Here is a 5,000-nt window from a genome sequence, read left to right as displayed (position 1 = left end):
TCAGCCCAGTAGGTTGCGTCACATGGCCGCCCTCGCGACGCTCACAGCCCGCTGCGCGCGCAGAAGCCGTTACATTCCTGTGACAAGACGTTCACTTCCACAACTTTGCATCGAAGGGGTTAAAACAGAGGGAAGCGAGAAATATAAAAATTAAAAAATTAAAAATGTTTTCCATCTTCACGATGACTTCAGCTTATCTTGAGGACAGGACAGAAAAGGCACGGTTAAAAAAAAAAAAAAAAAAACTGAGGTGACAGCTTGTGATGCACGTTAGGTAATACATGTCGGCAGTGAAACGGTGCCGAATAGTAGGTACTTCCTGCCAAATAGTGAGCCCAGCTGATGGTAGCAGGGAGGGGTACTTCCTGCTTTGTTACTGTACTTTAATGGGGATTAACTTGAGGCTGTTGTGATGTTAGCTCCTGGCATGGAGTCTGAGACAGAGGCTGAACCATTCGGGAGAACTGCGGCGTGGCCTTTGGCTGGGTTAAAACTTGACTTCTGTTGACTAATAATGCAACAACAACAAAACATCAAAGCAAACTTGCAGTTTTTCTCAAAGTGATTGATATGGATTTATTTTTTTTTGGGGGGGGGGGGGGGTGTTAAATTTCTCTATTTCATTCCTGCAATTACACAGAAAAAAATTCAGAAAATCATTCATTCATTAATAGGTTTTTTTTTTTTTGCTTGTTGTTAATTACAGCCATACTAATTGGGCCTCAATATCCAAGCGAACAGTGTATTACTCAGTAAATTTACTCAGCTGACGGTCACAGATATGTTAGCATACATCCCCCTGTTCCCATTCAGAGGCAAATTTGTTGGTGTTGGGGCCGAGGTCAAAGGTTAAATGTGCCTCCAAACCATATCTCTGGAGCCCCTTAACCCCCCCCCCCCATTCCCCTCCTGGCCCAGGTGGTCATGCTATATCAAACCATTTAAGGTTTTCATTTTTCGGCGGGGGTAGATGGGCGATTAAGGGTTTTTATGATCTTTTTTCCCCCCTTTTTTTAACATTTGCATTGTGGGAAAAATGACAAGTCTACTGGACAATCTCTGACCAATTAAGCATATTATTGTCAATAGATTAGTGTGTTATTCTGTGGTGCTATGTTGCGTGAATGTATTGTATGTATGCAATATACTGTTTGTATGGTGTATCTTGTTATATCACAGTATATGCTATGTGTTGTATCACTATGTTCACTGCCTGTGGAAAGAAAAATAAACTTTGAGGACAATAAAGCAATCTATCCATCTATCCAACCATCCATTCATCCATCTAGGCATCATCTGTCCATCTATCTATCTATGTATCTATCTCTCTGTCTGTCTGGATTGACATTATGTGGGCTTTGCCTGTGATACCTGGCCTACGTCTCATATCTGAGTTATGACTCATCTCACTCACTGGCTTACAGGAGCTGAGTCAGAACACTTTTCCACTGAACACCTGTGATGTCACAGCTGTCTCTGTTCTGAAGCAGGGAGCTGAGTCAGAACACTTTTCCACTGAACACCTGTGATGTCACAGCTGTCTCTGTTGTGATGCATGGAGCTGGTTCTTCCTCTGTGGTTTTCCATTGGATGAAAGAGTCTGGTGAGAGAATAACTGCAGGTACACCATCAGTGTGGATCTACAATGTCACCCAAGCCTGCCACTGTATTATATCCATAGCGAATGAAGACCTATAAACAAACAAATAAATGAATGAATAAATCCACCCATATCTAATCCACTTAATCCTGGTCAGGGTTTCTGGGGTGCTGGAGCACCCAGCATGCACTGGGAGGCAGGAATACCCCCTAGACAGGCTGCTAATCCATCACAGGGCATAAACAAACAAACATTAATTCATTCATTCATTCATTCATTCATTATCCTAACCCGCTTATCCTGAACAGGGGGGCTGGAGCCTATCCCAGCATACATTGGGTGAAAGGCAGGAATACACCCTGGACAGGTCGCCAATCCATTGCAGGGCACACACACCATTCACTCACACACTCATACCTATATGCAATTTAGACTCTCCAATCAGCCTAACCTGCATGTCTTTGGACTGCGGGAGGAAACCCACGCAGACACGGGGAGAACATGCAAACTCCTCATAGAGGAGGCCCCGGCCGACGGGGATTCAAACCCAGGACCTCCTTGCTGTGAGGCGGCAGTGGTACCCGCTGCCCCATAAACAAACAAGCAAACAAAAAAACATACAAATAAATAAACAAATACAAATGGACAGCCCATATGGACTTAAACTGGATACCATGAAAAAAAATAATTCACAAAAAAAAATTTTTTTTATGGATGCAGTTCTTGATCTGTGAGCATGAATGTTGTTCAGCTGTGAAAACCAGAATGTTAAAGCAGGTCTTTCATAGAACTTGATATTCAAAAAATCCTTTGAAAATCAGGGTTTTATTGTTCTTTTTGGGGTTTTCTTTTTTCATGTTCTAGAATCACTTTCTATTGCCAGTTGTGATTGTTACATCAACATTAGAATGTTCATTAAGACCATTCATATCACATATTTGTGACCTCATACCTTAAAGCAGAGGTGTCCAATCTTGTCCTGAAAGGGCCGGCGTGGGTGCAGGTTTTTGTTTTAGCCCAGCAGTAACACACCTGATTATACTAATGAACTAATCGTGGTCTTTAATCAAGACCTTGATGAGTAGAATCAGCTGTCTTAGTCCTGTGCTAAAACAACAACCTGCACACACACACCGGCCCTTTCTGGGTAAGATCGGACACCCCTGCCTTAAAGGGTTAAAGCTGACTTCTTGTGGGGGCAGCCTATAGCCTAGCAGCTAAGTTCCCTATAGCCTATTGGTTAAGGTTCCTATAGTCTAGTGGCTAACGTGCCTATAGTCTTGTAGCTAAGGTACATGACTGGGACCTGGAAGGTTGGTGGTTCAAGCCACATAAGATCTGCACAGCTGTTGGGTCCACGTTAACCCCACATTGCTCGGGGGGGGGGGGGGGATTGTCTCCTGCTAAGTCTAATCAACTGTAAGCCACTTTCGATGACAGTGTCAGCTAAATAACAAATTATTATTTGTCATGGTTTATGATGGAGAAGAGACAAAAGATGCACATCCAGGGCAGCTAAGGCCTGGTCATAACGGGTTATTAAAGATGCATGTGCATCGCATAGCGTCCTATTGTATATATTTTATAGATTATATATCTTCAGTCATTGCCATATTTAAGAGGGAAGAACCCTTGGGCAAGCGCCCCGTGGTTAGGCAGTGTGACAGAGTTACAGGTAAGACTGATGTTGGACAAGGCGTAGCTCTGAATCAGTCCGCAAAATTCCCCCCTCCCACAGGAGGGGAGGGTAAACGATGAATGTCGCTGGGTTCCTTTACCGTGACCTGTGGCGACTGGGCTTCCCACAGGTGACATACACCTGAGGAGAGCGTTTACCGAAGCACGACCACTTTCCCGCTGGAAGGTGAAGACAATGTGGACTTTACCTCACGGTTTCGGACCCGTTCCCTGCTCGACGCACACGCGGTTCTCCACAGAGGGATCCAGACGTGCGGATGGACCTTCGCGGCATCACGCCGTTTCGCAGAAGGCTCTGGACACGTCTTAAGATCACGAGCGGGATCTTCCAGGACGTGGGCGCTCGCTCCATCGATTTGAGCGCCTTGCAACATGAAAGTGACACGACGAGGCTTCGGCACGCAAGAAGAAGAAAAGATGTGGTTTCAGTATCTGAAGAGAGACAGACGCTCCCACATAAATTCTTGGCGGTTGGACAATAGGTAGGGACAGCTGGTGCCCCAAGGTGATCGGGATGCTGCGCGAGAACACAGGACGCTCGCTCGCTCGCTCGCTCCTTGGTGGTCAGCAGCGTTCTGTCGTCCCCCGGTGAGCGCCAGTACGCATGCCCAGTGCGGTGACGCCGCAACTCCATGTGTGAGAAGCGCATTATTTGGCAACCGGAGCGACAGCAGGGAGGGCTAAGAACAGGGGGGGGATCCCCAGGATTTTTTAAGCACCGAATTACCGGGGTAAATAGTAACCCAAATCGCCAGGAAGAGTCGGAGACAAAAGGATCACAACACCTCGACCCCGTAAGTAAACCAAGATGCGCATAAAGTTTTGTTTTAGGTATAAAACATTTTGGAGTTACAATTAACAAGCTACCATAATTAAGCAGGGGGAGTTTTTTTTCCTCATATCGATGGCGAATGAAGCGAGGTAGCTAGCTGATGGTGTGACTGTGTGCGTGTGTGCGTGAAATTAATACGCCGCTCTTCGCATGAAAAAAACAAAAAAAAAAAACATCGAGCTTGGAGACATAAAGTAGCCAGAATTCTTTTAAACTTAGATCCACTGATGCTTTGAAATTCGTGTGGATAGCTAGATACCCGTATGGCGATAAGTATTTGAGAAGTACGTTGAACTATTTTGATGTTTTGTTTCACACTGATCGTCGGCGCCGCGGGTGACTTAACCCAAGAGTGTCTCTGTGTGGGTTTGCGAGATGTCCGTGGGAGTTGGGATTCGGATTCTTTAGGGGCTCGGTCTTGCTGTCCTTTATGTAGCCCGTCCATAGTTTCCGATCCTCCAAAAGTATGCCAATGGGCGGTAATGTTTAAACGTGTAGCTTTCTGGTGCCATTTCTGCGAGTATATCTTGAAAGTTTACAGTAAAAAGTTCAAATTTTCCGCTGAATTTTTTTCATCGCCCCAGAACGCAGTGTAGCTAGCCAGTTTGCTAGCTAACGCCTTGATCCACGATTGGTTCGATCTGAAGTCAGAGAACCCGGTTGTTGTTGTTGTTGTTGTTTTTTTACAAGCAGGGAAGTTGCTAGTTTTTTAAAATTATTACCAAATGCCATACAATTTCAATATTTAAAGCTAGATTATTGTCAAAAGGTGTATAGATATAGCTAAATAAATAAGCTATGATTTAAATCCCTTTGCTACCAGGGCTAGGTGTACGGGGCTGCCGGCTCTCTGATAATTTTAGGGCTTTA

The 5,000-nt window shown here is 44.9% G+C and overlaps 1 protein-coding gene across 2 annotated transcripts in view; it reads left to right on the top strand.

Moving 5' to 3' along the window:
• Positions 1–3,980: 3,980 nt before the first annotated feature.
• LOC133129616 (transcriptional repressor p66-alpha-like) overlaps positions 3,981–5,000 on the top strand; it is a 37,111-nt gene continuing 36,091 nt past the window's right edge. For both annotated transcript variants that reach the window (XR_009708830.1, XM_061243826.1), the window contains exon 1: positions 3,981–4,092. The gene's annotated coding sequence lies outside the window, so the exon portion shown is untranslated. The remainder of the gene's footprint in view (positions 4,093–5,000) is intronic.

This window comes from Conger conger, chromosome 5 (genome assembly GCF_963514075.1).
Source record: "Conger conger chromosome 5, fConCon1.1, whole genome shotgun sequence".
Lineage (NCBI taxonomy): Eukaryota > Metazoa > Chordata > Actinopteri > Anguilliformes > Congridae > Conger > Conger conger.
Note: the sequence above shows the minus strand (reverse complement) of the source record. Positions and strands in the feature narration are given on the sequence as shown.